Raw genomic sequence first — 17,500 nt, 5'->3', positions numbered from 1 at the left:
AAACCCATCAGCTCTTTCAGTTGACACTTATTAAGCACCCACTGGGTGCTAGGCATTTGACAACTTTTGCATACACAAAACAAGGTGTCAGTAACAAAGCTCCAGTGGCTCATGGCTTATGGGGAAAAGAAGACCATAAACCAAGAAACTATCAATATAGCTGATAGTGTTGTGTTATTGGCAGGCATAAAGAACTGAGGGAGCAGATGAAGAGTCATTTTGTGATTGTACATCAGAGAATGCCTCTAGTGACAGTAGTATTCCAGGGGAGCAGATCGGGGCAAAGGGAGTAGCATGGGGGAAGGCTGGAGGATTAGACCGGGCCTGGTAGGTTTGGGGAATTTCAACTCCATGGTGAAGTGATCAGATATCACTACCCATGCTCTGCAGGGGACTAGCTTTCAGCAGGACCATTATGGCTCTATGTTGGGAAGCAGAGTATGTGACAAGGCAAGATCTATACAGTGCTGTCTGCTCCACGGGATGGTGAAGCCGACTGCTCTAAATATTTTTAAAAAACAAAAGTTTAGCCGGGTGCAGTGATGCACACCTGTAATCCCAGCAGCCCAGGAGGCCGAGGCAGGAGGATGGCAAGTTCAAAGCCAGCCTCAGCAAAAGTGAGATCCTAAGCGAGTCAGTAAGACCCTGTCTCTAAATAAAATATAAAATAGGGCTGGGGATGTGGCTCAGTGGCTGAGTGCCCCTGAGTCCATCCCCAGTACCAAAAAAAAAAAAAAAAAAAGCCAAAGTCTTTTCTGAAATATGTAAGGGATTCACCTATGCTTCCTTAGGAAAGAAAAATAAAATGTTTCCTAGGACAGTGGCTATCAGAGATCTTGCCTGAAGCTCAAGAGTTGCTGAGTTACTCAAGGTGACTCCAAGGTTGTTGAGTCAGAGTTGCTCTGCAGGCTGTCAGTCCGGTAGCACCTGTAGTGCCCACATCCCATGGGGGCCTCCATGAGCTCTGGAGGCCCCTGTTTTCTAACTAAGCCTTGCTCCCCTTTTCCTGGAATCTGTCAGAACTGAGCCTTGGAATCCAATCACCCTGGATGGTTATAACCAGGGTCTGAATGAAAGGGAATGGAACTGTTTGAAAATAAACCAAGGAAGAAAAAGTAAGAAAGATGTTTAAAAGGACTCATTTCTCCTTCCAAGGTGATGTTTTCCCAAAATGGCTCTGAAGTGGTTCAGGGCACAGGTAGCAGCTTCTTGTCTCAGGAGGATCCGACTGCCTCGCCCTTGTCGTAGCCCAGGGGACTGAGTCCTTCCGTGTGTGACCATATTTGCTCTGACTTTTTCATGCAACACTTAGGAAAACAGCTCAGAAGGACTAAAAGCTGTGACCCCTGCAGCCTCTCCTCAGATATCTGAATTTTATAATCTTACTGTGGAAAGGGCTGCTTAGGCTTACTTAATTTGTTTAAATATGCTATGGCCTTTTTTCTCGGTGTCCTTCAGATAAGAAGGCGAGGTAGTTTCATTGGAGGAGGGGCTGTGGCTGAGAGTGGGGCAGGGGTTATGGGTAGAACCCCCACTCTTTCTGCTTCTGGGATCATAAAGAAGCTCACTCGTAGGGGCTTTATTAGATATGACCCTTTTCCCATCTTTGACACGTGCAGACCAAGCTGGGGTCTCACTTTGGCCCTCAATTGGCATTAGAATCCTTTCTTGGAAGGAGAAGTTTCTCTCTCTCTCTCTCTCTCTCTCCTACTGGGGATTGAACTGGGCACAAAGCCATATCCCCGGCCCTATTTTGTATTTTATTTAAAGATAGGGTCTCACTGAGTTGCTTAGTGACTCACCATTGCTGAGGCTGGCTTTGAACTCATGATCCTCCTGCCTCAGCCTCCCAAGTCGCTGGGATTACAGGTCTGCACCATGGCGCCCACCTGTAGCTCCAGGGCTCCAGAGTAGAATGGTGAGAAGTGGAATCTCTCCTTACCTTGAGACATGCTAACAGATCAAAACTTTTGGTGCCTCCTGCCTCTGGCATTGCAGTGCCTTGAAAGAAGGCCCCCTAATGTAAAACAAAACAAAACAACAACAAAACCCCCACAAATTTAATGGTCATTATTTGCATACATTCGTGGTTAGTGTATATTCAGATGATCATGCATGATTACTAGTTTGTTTTGATTCAAATAATTCAATTGTTGGCATTTTTTAAAGGACTGTTCTGTGGGAAGTATGGGAATTTAAATATGAAGAATTTCCACTGGGAGTAGTGGTGCATGCCTATAATCCTAGCAACTGGAGGCTGAGGCAGGAGGATCACAGATTCAAGGCCAGCCTCAGCAACTCAGTGAGGGTCCATATCAAAACAAAGAAGAACTGGGAATGTGACTTAGTGTTAAAGCAGCCCTGGGTTAAATGCCTAGTATCCAAATAAATACATAGCTGGGTGCTGTGGTGTATACCTGTAATCCCAGCTGCTGGGGAGGCTGAGGCAGGAGGATCATGAGTTCAAAGCCAGCCTCAGCAAAAGTGAGGCACTAAGCAGCTCAGTGAGACCCTGTCTCTAAATAAAATACAAAAAAGGGTTAGGGATGTGGCTCAGTGGTTGAGTGCCCCTGAGTTCAATCCCTGGTACCCCCCAAAATAAATAAATAAATAAAATATTAGAATAAAACAAATTATGAATATTCATAATGTACTAATAAAAAATTAAATAAGTGATGATTTCCTTTTCCAAACAACTTAAAATCTTACAAACACCACATATTCCCAAATTAGAAATGCTATATAGTTGGTGCTGAAGGAGGCCAGAGGAAAGTCACAATGGTGACAGCAGGAGCAGTTTCTGAGAAGACTTCCCAGATCTCAGGCAAGGAGCTAGCAGGCTTTAAATTCAGCAAATAGAGGTGAGGTGCAGCTCAGTGGCAGAGTGTATGATTTAGCAGGCAGGAGGCTCAGGGGTCAATCCCGGCATCAAAAGATAAGAACAAAAATGAATTCAGCAAATATTATACATAACACATGTGAAAGGGGGTCTGGAAGATACAAACTAAACTTGGTTCTGGGAAGAAAACTGGGATCAGGCATGGGAAACATTAAAGAGGACACTGGATTTTGGTCTTATTTATGCTTTACTTGTATCATTCAGTGATGTGCTGGTAAATATTTCAGAAGGAGCTCTCCAACAAACAAGCAGTCCCTATTGTAGAGACTATTTATTTTTATTTACTGTTTGTCAATAGTGTCAGTCCCTATTGTTTGTCAAGTTCCTTGGTGTAAATATTCCCACCATGGAAGATTTCAAGAAAGCAATGTGAGATTGAGCAGCTCACAAATTCTTGGAAATTTAACAGCTTCAGCACTTATTACGTGTCAGGTTCCAAGTCTGTGCTGAGGAAGATGGAGAAAAAGTTAGGGTGCAGCCATTATCTGCCACACAACAGAAACACAGTGGAGGAGTTAAAGGAAGAATTGAGGGAAGGACGTCAGGGGCCAGGGGCCAGGGGAGGTGGTGCATGCTCTAATCCCAGTCACTCATGAGGTTGAGGCAGGAGCAGTGCAAGTTTGAGGGCAGCCAGTAATGTAGTGAGACTCTGTCTCAAAATAATAATAATAATAATAATAATTATTATTATTTTTTTTTTTTTTTTCAAAGGGTTGGGAATGTGGCTCAGTGATGGAATGCCCCTGAGTTCAAATCTCAGTACCACAAAAAGAAAAGAAAAGGGAAGAAGGAAGGAGAGAAGGTAGGAAGGAAAGAAAAGAAGAAAGAAAAGTTAACTTTGGAAAAGTGTGGGAGAAATGGGGGAATCCGAGAAGGTTTTCTGAAAGATGAATCAGAACATGGAAGTACATGAGATATTTGGGAATTGTAAGTTGCTGTCTTTGCACAAGATTATTGGCAGAAATGGGGGATGAAGCCAGAAAAGAGCATTTGGGGCCATGTTATCAAAGAGGTTGCATTTCTCTTGCAGAAAGGAAAGCTACTGACAGTTTTGAGAAGCATTAGGTAATAACTCTGATTGCAGTATGGAAATGAAACTGATATAGAGACCTGTTCCAAGGAAACCATTATAATGTTTTGAGCAAGAGAGAATAAGAGCTTCACTTGAAGCCATACAGTAGAGGTAGAAATGGGGCAGATCCAAGATGCATTTAAGGGGGAAGACTTGATAAGACAGCATATTGGCTATGGGGAGGAATAGGTTGCTTGAATGTAATACACAGGACTTTGAAGAATAATCACCCTGCCTTCTGTGGGAATGAATGGCTTTTGTAAAAAAATAAAGAAGACTTTAATCAACTCAGTGAGACCCTATCTCTACTAAAACATTAAAAAGGGGCAGGGTTGTGGCTCAGTGGTTAGGAGCTCCTGGGTTCAATACTCAGTACCCAAGGGAAAAAAAAGTTGTTGTTTTTTTAAAAATGTGTGTGTGTGTGTGTGCGCGCGCGCTGGGGATTGAACACAGGGGTGCTTAACCACTGAGCACAGTCCCCAGTCCTTTTCATTTTTTCTTTTGAGACAGGGTCTCTCCAAGTTGCTTAGGGCCTCACTAAGTTACTGAGGCTGGTTTTGAATTTGCCATCCTCCTGCTGGGATTACACATATGTGCCTCCACACCCGGGAGAGAAAGCATTTTTTAAAACTATGTAATTTAGGACTTAGAAACCCAGTTGGTTATTTATTGGCATTTGTAAGTGTGAAAGAGAGAAGATCTGAGACATGAATGGTGGTCATAGAGATGTTTTGTTTTTTTTCCAAATTTGGATTTATGGATCTTTTTTGTGTGGGGGATCACTGGGGATCCAACCCAGGGCTTTGTATATGTAAGGCAAGCACTCTACCAACTGAGCTCTATCCCCTGCCCGATTTATGGATCTTGATTCTGTTTAGTGATGTTATTAAAATGACGGATTTTGACTTGGAACGAAGGGCATCTCAAAAAATGGGGATATGTAATTGGCACAAATGGGTGTGGTGGCGCGTGACTATCACCCCAGTAATTTAGGACATGGAGGCAGGATGATTGCAAGTTTGGGGCAGAGTGGGCAACTTAGCAAGATCCTGTCTCAAAAAAAATAAATGAATAAAAAGGGCTTGGGTGTGGCTCTCTGGTACAGCACCCCTGGATCCAGTTCAATCCCAATACAGCCAAAAAAGAAAGAAAGAGAAAAGAAAAAAAGAAAAATTAACCCAGGAGTTAGTTACTAAGTTAGCTCCCTTACTTAGTCTCCTTTCAAGCTCCACTGGATAAACAATGGGTAAACAATGGAGCTTCACTGGATAAACAATGGAGCTTGAAAGGAGAGTCAGTAAGGGAAAGGAGTCAAACAGGTAAACCTGTGAATTTAAGTGCTCTGCAGAGTAATAGCGTAATGCAGAAAGAATAAGGGAGCAGGAGGTGCCTGATGATTCATACGAGAAAACAGCTGGGAAGAGGCCAGAAATAATCCTCGGGGCCTTAGCTGTCTGTGTACTGGCACACAGGGCAGAGGTAACAGCAAAGTAAACTTGGGATTATAGCACCAGGTGGTAAACATGGTCATCTCCTTGGAACCTAAAGGGATGGGACCTAAGACTGACATTGAGTTTGAAACTGAACCTATATCCTGTTTGAAGAAGTGTACCTATGGGTTGAGGAAGGAGACCAGTGTGTGTTGGAACTCAATGGAGGCCCATTGAAGAGCATGAGGAAGAGCAGGAAGGAGAGTCAGATGAGAACATTAAAGCAATGAATACATGTCATCTTGTAGAGAATAATAGGACAAATATTAAATATCACATTTGTACAAAGCATCTAAATAAAATTTTCAAACATTTTAATGAGAAATATATTTGGGTTTATGAACATCATATTTTTATATTCATTTTTATGCTTGAAGTGGCTTCATATAATTCCTGACCAAGACTTTTAAAATATGATCTCAGTTAGGTGCAATGGCACACACCTGTAATCTTAGTGACTCTGGAGGCTCAGGCAGGAGGATCACAAGTTTGAGGCCAGCATGTACAGCTTAGCAAGACCCTGTCTCAAAATAAAAAAGGTTGGGGGTGTGACTCAGTGGTAGTGCACATACACATACACTCACACAATGTCTTAAAATTCCCAATAGTCACCATCAACAATAAAAAAATTTCCTTGCATAAGAAGGAAATACTTTTAGCCAGGTTTGGTGGCATGCCCCTGTAGTCTCATCTACTCAGGAGGCTGAAGCAGGATGATTAGTTGAACCCACAAGTTCAAGACCAGCCTGGGCAACAGAGACTCAATCTCAAAAAGAAAAAAAAAATTAATAATCATTTTAAAATGTGCAGTATTTATAATATAGAGGATCCCCTCCCTCCACCATTGGCAAATGTAATGTTGAAATGCATGTGATAAGGCAAAGAGTCTTATGATGGGGTAAACACGTGTGTCTCCTCTTCAGGGATGGCCTTCCAATCCGGTTAATAACCCCTCCAGCCAAGGATCATGACCATGAACAAAGAAATCTTATAAAAAATGTTCAATGAGAGTCTCTGGGAAGAGCCAAACCAAAGACATACAGGTGCGCTCAGGTAGTCTCTTTGGGAAGAGCGATGCTCCATTAGTACCTGGGAATATGGGTGGAATGCCTACAACCTTGTCTTTCCAAATTCCTGGGTGAACTCCTAGTATTTCGGAATGTGACCTTGTTTGGAAACAAGGTCTTTGCAGATATAATCAGGGTGAGAGTGACTGGATTAAGTTGGTTCGTAATCTGATGACTGCATCTGTTTTTGTCTTTTCTTTTCCCAGTTCTGGAGATTAAATTCAGGGAAATGCTACTTACTACTGAGCTTCGTGGCCAGGCCTTTCTTTTTTGAGATACTGTTGTGCTAAGTTGCTGAGGCTGGCCTTGAATTGGTAATCCTCTTGCTTCAGCCTCCTGAGTTGCTAGGATTATAGTTGTGTGCCACCATACCTGGCTGACTTGGTTCTTATAAGAAATTTGAGGGTTGGAGTGCAGCTCAGAGGTAGAGCTCTTGCCCAGCATGCGTGAGGCCCTCAGTTCGATCCGGGAGGTATGTTAGAGTAATATCCAAGCAGAGGCATAAAGCTTCAGTCCCAGGAGAGAAATGAAAATGAGGAACCAAGCCAAGCCCTAGAGAATTTCAGGCAAATTCAGTGAAGTTAAAACCATAGCTCAGGGGCTTCCCCAGAACTAACTTCCTTGGGAAGTAGCCCAGTGACTGGGTCAGATTGGTACATGCGTTAAAAAAAAAAAAAAAGTCCCCAAGCACCTATGACCCAGGGGATGCATGTGAAGTAGTTTTATGGAATAATGTTTGGAATTTGGGCTCAAAATTAAGGGAACATTCATTTTTTTTCATAAAATGCCATAGGAAATTTTGGAAAACAGGAAAAGAAGAAAAAACTCCCCACAATCTTCTAATTTGCATCTTGACTTTGAAAGAAAGAACGTAGGGTACAAACGCTTTCCCATTTTGCTATGTGATTTCTCATAAGTAAGTTTTTCTTTCTTTTCTTTTTCCTTTTTTCTTTGTGGTGCTAGGGACCTAACCCAGAGCCTTGTGTAGGGTGGGCAAGAGCTCCACCCGGAACTATGCTCTAGTCCAAGCATAATGTCTAGTGGTCAAGTCCACAGAGGGTGACCTGTAATGAGCTGTTCTTCTGCTTGGAGGGTCCAGTTATGCCTGGGTTCTTCCTATCAAAATTCTCTTTAATATATCTTCCCAGCCTAAGATTTTATGATTTTTTCTTTGGCAGAAAGCATTGCAAACCATTTCGCAAATTATCTTCTTTCTCTGTCTAAATCCTCTTAAGAAGGACCTTGTGCTACTTTTAGTCAGATGTCTGTTTATTTCCTCCATTAAAACCACAAATATGATCTTAAGAAAGTTCTAGCTAGCCTGGTGTGGTGGTGCACACCTGTAATCCCGGCAGCCCTGGAGGCTGAGGCAGGATGGTCTGGAGTTCAAGACCAGCCTCAGCAACTTAGTGAGGTCCTCAGCAACCCAGTGAGACCCCGTCTCTAAATAAAAAAGAAAAAGGGCTGAGGATGTGGCTCAGTGATCAAGTCCCTCTGGGTTCAATCCCTGGTACTAAAATTTTAAAAATGAATAAATAAAATAAAGTTCCATCTAGTTGCCTATCTTTGGTAGGTTTTCTTTTCAGTTGTACAAAAAAAAAAAAAAAAAAAAAAGCAAAATCAGTATGAATAATTCCTATGTACCCTTCACTCAGATTCCCCCAAAGCTAACAGAGTAATGATCTCAGTGCAGTGATCTCAGCAGAATGATCAAAACTGGGAAATTGATACAATACTCTTATCAGATTATAGGCCTGATTTGTATTTCTCCAATTGTTCATTTTCCTGGTTCTTTTTAGATATACATGACAGTAGAGTATATTTTGACATATTTCTACAAACATGGAGTGTATCTTATTCTAATTAGGACCTAGTCTCGTGGTTGTATATGATGCTCTAGAAATTAATGAAGGAATCACAGTCAGATTCTCTGTCCTTAGTCTCCTATAATCTAGTACAGTTCCTCAATCTTTCTTTGTTTCTTACAACCTTGACACTTTGGAAAAGTATAGGTCAATTATTTTATAAAGTGGCCTTCAACTTGGGTTGTCTCCTATTTTCTCATGGATTTTTTTTATGCCCTCACAGTGAGGTTGGATCTCTCCCAGAGCATCTGTATCAGGCTGTATGTGATATAGATTCATCTCATTACAAGTAATGTTTATTTTTATTTATTATTTTATTTTATTATTTATTTACTTATTTTTGATACGATATTGAACCCAGGGACACTTAACTACTGAGCCACATCCCTAGCCCTTTTTATATCTTTATTTTGTGATAGGGTCTCACTTAGTTGCTTAGGGCCTCACTATGTTGCTGAGGCTGGCTTTGAATTTGCTATCCTCCTGTCTCAGCCTCCCAAGCTTCTGGGATTACAGGAGTGCACCACTGTGCCCAGTTTAATGTTAATTTTTAATGATCTGGTTAAGTCCTTATCTTTCAGGTTTCTGGACTGAAAAGCTACTATTGTTTCCTTAGTAAGTATTATAGGACCCTTTTTTGTAACTATGTACAAATCTTGTTTTTTATCATTATTTCTCTCTCTCCTTCTCTCCCCACCCCCTGTTAGGGGGTCTTGTGGTTTCCTAGGCTGGTCTTAAAACTTCTGAGCTAAAACTACAGGTACATGCCACTGGGCCCCACTGACTTCTCATCACATTTGGACTAATTTTTGCTTTCATCAGTGAATCTTCCCTGGATCTATTATTACAGTGATTTCTGGATGGTGGTTTTCTAATTTCACTGTTCTATGTTTAGTAGGGGTACTATATCTTGAAAAGAAAAGAATATTAGTCTTCTGTTCATTCTATGTTGTTCCTGTTATCAAAACACATAGGGACCCTCAAAAGTGAGATGTCCAGACACAATGCATCCAGATGAAGGAGTCTCTGATTAACTTCTCTTGCAGTGCTGGACATCAAACCTAGGGTCTCGTACATACTAGACAAGACTCCGCCACTGAGTTATACCCCCAGCTCTTTGCCTTACTTTTCTCTTGCAGTACTGAGGAGTGAATTCAGGTTTTCACATGGTGGGTGAGCATTCTACCACTAAGCTACCTCACTAGCCCTTTTTATTTTCTAAATTTTGAGATAGGGTCTCACTTAAGCTGGTCTTAAACTTCTGATCCTCCTGCCTTAGCCTCCTAAATAGCTGAGATTGCAGGCCTGTGCCACTTCATCTGGGTCTCTGTATTAACTCTTGATGTTCTGAGTCTTCCTGAGCAATTATAGATCGTTCTGCCAAAGAATCAGAGGTTCTTTTTAAATATATCATTTATGGGCTGGGGATGTGGCTCAAGCGGTAGCACGTTCGCCTGGCATGCGTGCGGCCCGGGTTCGATCCTCAGCACCACATACAAACAAAGATGTTGTGTCTGCTGAGAACTAAAAAATAAATATTAAAAAATTCTCTCTCTCTCTCTCTCTCTCTTTTCTTAAAAAAAATATATCATTTATCCTTAATCATCACTATAAAGCAATATGGAGAGCTAGGGTGTAGTGTACTTGCTTATAGCTTGTGCAAGGCCCTGGGTTATATCCCCAGCCCTGGAAAAAAAATGAAATGGAAATAGTAATGCCATTTCCTCTCTACAGATGAATATACACTGTCCCAGGTCAGAACGGGCACAGCTGGGGCTAATTTTCAATGCCCAAAGATTTTAGTTCCTATCTGGAACTTCTCTAAAAATTACATTACTTCTATTTGTAAACAAATAACATGATATGTAAAAAGATGTTTTGATTGATTGATTGATCGATTGTGGTGCTGGGGATCTGGCCATACAAGGATTCTTCCATTGAGCTATATCCTCAGCCCCAAACGAAGCTTCTTGCAGATTTAAATTATGAAAAGCATTTCTATCTCAGGTTAAGCCAGGCACAGGGGAACATGCCTGTAATCCTAGTGACTCAGGAGGCTGAGACAGGAGGAGCACCAGTTCAAAATCAGCCCTTGCAACTTAGTGAGACCCTCTCTCAAAATAAAAAATAAAAAGGGCTGGGGACATGTAGCTCAGTGGTTAAGTGTCTCGTGGGTTCAATTCCTGGTACAAAAATCAAAAAAACAAATCTCAGGCTAAAATTTTCCTTTTGAATGGGGATTGAACCCAGGGATCACTTAATCACTGAGCCACATCCCCAGCCCTTTTATTGTATTTTATTTAGAGATAGGATCTCACTGATTTGCTTAGGGCCTTGCTAAATTGCTGAGGCTGGCTTGAAACTTCTGATCCTCCTGCCTCAGCCTCCTGAGCCACTGGGATTACAGCGTATGCCACCACATCTTGGCTTGACAAATCTTAAATATGAAATCTTCCATTCCTCTGGAATGATTATGAGATTCTGGTTAATTGAAGGTTGTCATATATAATAGGATCACAACTCTTCACAGAATCTAAACACAAAACTAAAGGAGAAACATTTACTTCATTAAAATTGGACAGTATCTTACATCAGTATGAACAGCAACTATCATTGCACAGACTCATTAAAAGAGATGCAAATTAGCTGAGCTTTGTAAATTCATCTTTTATGTTGCTTCATTTTCTTGTCATTTATCCCCTTCTCCCTAAAATAGCATGGAGGAGAAAAATATTAGGTTATTTGGAAGTTCTGGTGATTGGAATCTTGGATTTTAAAAAGCTACTATTAGACCCATTGTTAAATGAGCTCCTTTTTCTTAGCATAACAGCCCAATGGGGACAGCAGGCTTTCACACCCATGCACACAATTCAGACTCATTTTGAACTCTGTTCTCAGTGCAACACCCCTTCCTGGTTGTTGTTGTTTTGCTTTTAAGCTTTTTGCTCCCAGTGTGTGTCCCAGGCCTGGCACCAAGTAGGCACGGGATAAATATGTGCCAACTGATCCACTGACCCACTGATAGCCAGACTGACTTCACACCCCAAATGAGGGCCCGGCTGGGCTGTCCTCAATTCCTGGAAGTGTTTTTCTCATTTCAAAAAAATAATATCTGCTTGTAAAAAAAACTCTGGCTGGGGATATGGCTCAGTGGTAGAGGGCCTGCCTAGCATGCACGATGCCCTGGCTTTGATACCCAGCAATGAAAACAACAAACCCCAAACAAAAACAAAAATAAGGCTGGGGTTGTGGCTCAGTGGTAGAGCGCTTGCCTAGCAGGAGCGAGGCCCTGGGTTCGATCCTCAGCACCACATAAAAATAAATAAATAAAGTTATTGTGTCCTACTACAAAAAAATAAATATTTAAAAACAAAAACAAAAACAAACCAGAAAATCGGTAGGAATGATGGTAAAATGAATCGGACATTATTGCCCTATGCACATATATGAGTTCATGACCTGTATAACTCTCATCATGTACAATAGACGAATAAGAAGTTTTACTCCATTTATGTATGATGTGTCAAAATGCATTCTACTGTTGTGTATAACTGATTAAAACAAATTTTTTAAAAACAGAAAAATTACATATAAAAAAACAAAGCACAAGACAAGCATTTCCCCATTCACTAAATATTCTTCAAAACCATGCTTTTAAGATTAATAGAATGATATTCTATGAATTTGCTATATATAACCATTCCCATGTTGTGGAATATGTAAATTCTTTCTGATTTGTTATCACTAAAATCATATTGTAACATTACACAAAAACACTCTATTAAAGCTGATTATCAAGTTACTTTGCAAAAAGGTGATACCCATTCAAGTACACTTTGTAGTGGCCCATATATTGCACATGTTGACAGTTGAGAAATGAGGCTTTAGAAACAATCCCTTCTATTTAAGCAGCCTCTAGTGATAAGAGTGAACTCAGCTTTTCCTCCAGACTTAACTCTGGGTGCTTGTGCAGGGAAGGGTAAATCACAGGTGAGTAGATCATTCAGAAAGATTACCTTGAAACCTCAACCTAAATTTAGACCAGAGCATTAGCCAAGAAAGCATTCACCCTTTTAAAGAAGCCTATGACAATGAAATCTACCCTTCTGTATGAATAATGTGTGCCAATTAAAAAAAATTGGACTTTAGCTTCAAGTCACTTAGAGCAATGTTTCAGTTATCAATAAAATAATAAATTTGAAATATAAAAAGCTCATAAGATAAAGCCAAGAACCTTTGCCAAACTAGGCCTCTAGAACTTCATAGACCTAAGAACAAAGATCCCCAAACTGAACTATTAATAACACAAACAAGTAATATCATTATAAGCAGGTTGATGTCACTTAGTGCATGACTCCACATTAAAACCTATTTTCTCATAAAACAAAGAACCTATTTTTTTCTTCCAGTGCTATGGTGCACACCTGTAATCCTGGCAATTCAGGAGGCTGAGGCAGGAGGTTCACAAAGTTGAGGCCAGCCTGGGCAATTTAGCGAGATCCTGTCTCAAAATGACTCAAAATGAAAATAAATTTAAAGGGCTGGGGATGTACTCTGTGGTAAAATGCCCTTAGGTTCAATCTGCAGTGAGAGAGAGAGAGAGAGAGAGAGAGAGAGAGAGAGAGAGAGAGAGAGAGGAAGGAAAATTTCATTCTGGTACTTGTCTTTTTCTGCCTCTATGTATTCTGCTACAGAGCCTGAGAAACTATAGATGTCAGAATGGAAGCTTCATTAGATCCTATTGCAGGTGCTCTGCTTCACCTGAACCCTAAACACAGCAGATACACATCTCCTTATTTAGTCAGCATTTAAAATGACTGCAAGCCTTTACAAATATCTAAAGTGGTATTATTGCAGTAGACTAGCTTAACTATTTGAAATTTAACTATTAATAGGACAATTTATTTCTAGGCTTTTAGTTGAGCAAAGAGCTGGCTGTATTACTTGGCACCCTGGGGAAAGATAGAACCCTGGGCTCTGAGCCAGTCCCTCAGTGGGAAACCACCACATTAGAAAGTGGGATTTGGGGAGGATGGGATGAGTGAGATGGAAAGCAGCCTTCACAGGGGACAATTTTGCTGAGAAGCCTGAGTAATTGGCCCTTTCTTTATTTTACTTTTGTGTTGTCATTGATTGTCAGGCATCCAACTCCAGCATATTTTCTAATCACAAGGCCATTTATTATGTCTTACAGATTAATGGCTGGTGAGTGAACACTGTAACCGCCATAAGTTAAAAAGAGAAGGAAGGGCTGGGGGTGTAGCTCAGTGGTCAAACCTTTGCCTAGCATGTGTGATGACATGGGTTTGATCCTTAATGCAGAGAGAGAGAGAGAGAGAGAGAGAGAGAAACACTCTAGAGAGTTAGGCACACTTACTTTTATTAATGTGAGAGTAATCATAGTCAGGAAAGCAATGTTGATTTCACTTTCTTTATACATTTCTTTGATAGTTTTATGGTTAACTTTGCTAAAGAAAAAATTAAAAAAAAAAAGTTTGTGTATGGTACTGGGGATTGAACTCAGAGTTGCTTTTTTCCTACTCTTTTTATTTGGTTTTGGGACAGGGTCTCACTGAATTGCTGAGGCTGGCCTTGAACTTGTGATCCTCCTGCTTCATCCTCCCCAGTCACTGGGATTGCAGGCGTGTGCTACTATGCCTGACTAACCTGGCAAATTCTTGATGTAACTTACCTGAAAAGACATTGTTAACAAGTGGGTTCAAAAGCCACCATGGTTTCCTCCCAAAGCATGCTGGGAAGTCAATGGGCACCAAAGCTATTTTCACAGGGAACAAAGAATAAGTCATGCTTCCAGTGCTCTTCTACAAGGAAGTGGAGCCGAGAAGAAGGTAGAAGACTTCTAAATGACCCAGGAAAAGAGACATGCTTCTATTGACATTTTCCTTTTAGTGGCAGATCCTGAAGTTCTCAGCTGTCCTGCAAATTTATGTGGTTGGGATTTGAGACAAGGAGTGGGGTGTTTATGGTCTGGGGCTCCTAGGGGATAAGGATAGAAGGATAGAGTGTGCTCTTGGGTTGGGTGAGCAGAAGTAGAATCTTTCTATTTCTTTTTCTCCTCTCCATACTGTGTGCTGCCCCTGCTAATCTAGTTTTCTTAACTTTGCCAAACAATACCTTTTTGCAGTGGTCAAGGCTGGGGACAACCAGGAGAGCTGGTGTGGTGGACCTTGCTGGTTATCTATTGTTCCCCTTCAGCCATCTTGATGAACCAACATTTTGATTTTAGTTTACTTCATTGCCCGTGTACCTTTCGGGAGGAGATCTCAACCTGACCTCAAACCAGTCAGCCCATTCCATTTCTGAGTTAAGGTCATTGGCTCAAGGGTGGACACACAACTTACAAGGTCCAGTCAAGGTGAATCTCAGAATTCCTCCTTGGGATCCTAGGACCAAGGTCTTTCCCTCTTCTCCTCTGGATACCAGGATGTGCGGGAATAATCATGATCCTTTTGCTACCCGGGAAAAGCAACCTAACGAGGAAGTCAGAATATGGGAGAAGCACATGTATGGAAGGGGCAGAGATGGGAACAGGTGCTCTTAGAGAAGCTGACGTAAGGCTATGCCATTCTGAACTGCCAGTCACAGGAATGACCACATGAATGTCCTTATTGTTTAACCTATAACTAGAGAAAATTTTCTCTGTCTCGGAACCAAAAAAATATTCTGACCTTTAACAGAAGATTGGAAGTGTCTTCCCACATCCGTCCCTGGGGGCCATGTCTTCCGTCAGACACCATGTTATGAATGGGAGTCAACTGTGCACCTTCTTCTAGAATACAGATTAAACCGGACAGACACACTTGCGGTGGATGATAGTAGGAAACAATACTGTTCAGGCATAGAAGACTGTAGAGGGAGGGCAGGAAGGACAGTATTTGGGGATCTAACCATCATTTATCCCTTTCTGTCTTTGGGAAAATCTGTTTCACATAAGCAACATACTGGTGCTGGGGATTGAACTCAGAGTTGCTTTTTTCCAGCTCATAAGCAACTTAGAATGAACTTTTGGGGATTCTCTGGAAAGAAGTGAGAGACTATTCTTGACACTGTGGAACAGAAGTACGGGTGAACTCAGGTGGGTCTGGGCTCATGCTAGGTCCCTACCTGGAGTGCATCTTAGTAGATTGAATATTTTGTTCTGACAATTGAAGAAAAAGAACTCTGTAGTTCAGAAATTTTGCCCACACCATTCTTACAGTGTTCTACATTTCACCTTGTATGAGAATGTGTTTGTCTGGCCCTTTTTGCCCTCTATTTGGGTGTGGATGATTTTCCTCATATAGGTCACCAGTTCTCAGACTGCACACTTCCCCTACAAATGAGAAGAAATCTGGATTGCTTTGAATAAAACAATGGAAAATGTGATAGGTTTGTTTGTTTATTTATTTTTGCTGCAATGTTGGGGAGAGACACAGTGTTGGGCATGCTAAGCTTGTACTTTTCACTGAGCTATAATACCCCCAGTCCTTCTTTTATTTTTTTTTTTTTTTTAGCTTTAGTGTTTTTGGTACTGGGGATTGAACTCAGGGGCACTTGACCTCTGAGCCACATCCCCAGCCCTATTTTGTATTTTATTTAGAGACAGGGTCTCACTGAGTTGCTTAGCGCTTTGCTTTTGCTGAGGCTGGCTTTGAATTGGAGATCCTCCTGCCTCAGCCTCCTCAGCTGCTGGGATTATAGGAGTGTGCCACTGCACAGGCTCTTCTTTTATTTTGACACAAGGTCTCATTAAGTTGCCCAGCCTGACCTCAAACTCCAGAATCTCCTTCCTGTCTCAGCCTCCTGCCTTGTTGAGATTAAAGATGTGTGCCACTGCTCCCAGACTAAGTGACCATATTCTATTTATTTAATTTTTTATTCATACTAGGGATTGAACCCAGAGATGCTCTCCCATTGAGCTAGATCTCCAGCACTTTTTATTTTATTTTTTTTAAATAAGTTGCTGACCTCATACTTATGCTCCTGCCTCAGCCTCCTGAGTTGCTGGGATTACAGGCATGCTCCACTGTACCCAGCTGAGTGATAGTATTCTTAAACTGAGTTCAGCAAAAGCAAAAGAAGTCTGACTTTTCACTTGAATGAGCCCTTCAGAGCAACCCTTGATTTTCTTGTACTTTTCCTTCTTTTGGTGTCACCTCATCCTTTTTCATTTTTTGGTAGGTACCAGTGAGAATCCGATTTTTTTATGCTATAACCAATGGCCAAAAGGAGGCCACTCTTGAGACTGAAAATTGCTCCTTAATATTAGAATGATGAGAGCAAATGAGGAGTGTGTGTCAGCACTGAAAACAGACGTTATCTCTGTGCGGCATGTACATGGTGCTGACTATATTTTTGATGATTAAATTCTTACTCCTCGATCCTATACGCCCTTAGCCCTTAATTCTTCTTTTAAAGTGCTCATTCTAATAGGCTTACTAAATGATTGAGTAATGCAAAATGCTTAATACAGACAATGTAATATTAAAAAATGGCTGAATTAAGGAGAGAAAAATGTGCAGCATATATTCTTTTTTAAAAAAATTTATTCTGATTTGTTATTCATGATGGCAGAATTCAATTCCTTTTATATTATACATATAGAGCACAATTTTTCAAGACTCTGATTGTACACAAACTATTTTCACACCATTCGTGTTTTCATACATGTACTTAGGGTAATGATGTCTAACTCATTCCACCATCATTCCTACCCCTTTCCCCCCTCCCTTCCCCTCCCTCCCCTCTGCCCTATTTAGACTTTGTCTAATCCTCCCATGCTCCCCCTTCCAACCTCACTATGAATTAGCCTCCTTATATCAGAAATATTCAGCATTTGCTTTTTTGGGATTGGCTAACTTCACTTAATATGATTTCTCCAACTCCATTTACCTGCAAATGCCATGATTTTATTCTCTTTTATTGCTGAGAATATTCCATTGTATATATATGCCACATATCCCTTATCCATTCATCTACTGAAGGGCATCTAGGTTGGTTCCACAGTTTAGCTATTGTGAATTGTGCTGCTATAAACATTGATGTGGCTGTGTCCCTGTAGTATGCTGATTTTAAATCCTCTGGGTATAAACTGAGGAGTGGGATAG

The sequence above is a fragment of the Callospermophilus lateralis genome, chromosome 17 (assembly GCF_048772815.1).
Source record: "Callospermophilus lateralis isolate mCalLat2 chromosome 17, mCalLat2.hap1, whole genome shotgun sequence".
Taxonomy (NCBI): domain Eukaryota; kingdom Metazoa; phylum Chordata; class Mammalia; order Rodentia; family Sciuridae; genus Callospermophilus; species Callospermophilus lateralis.
The sequence above is the reverse complement of the archived record's forward strand: the minus strand, read 5'-3'. Positions refer to the sequence as shown.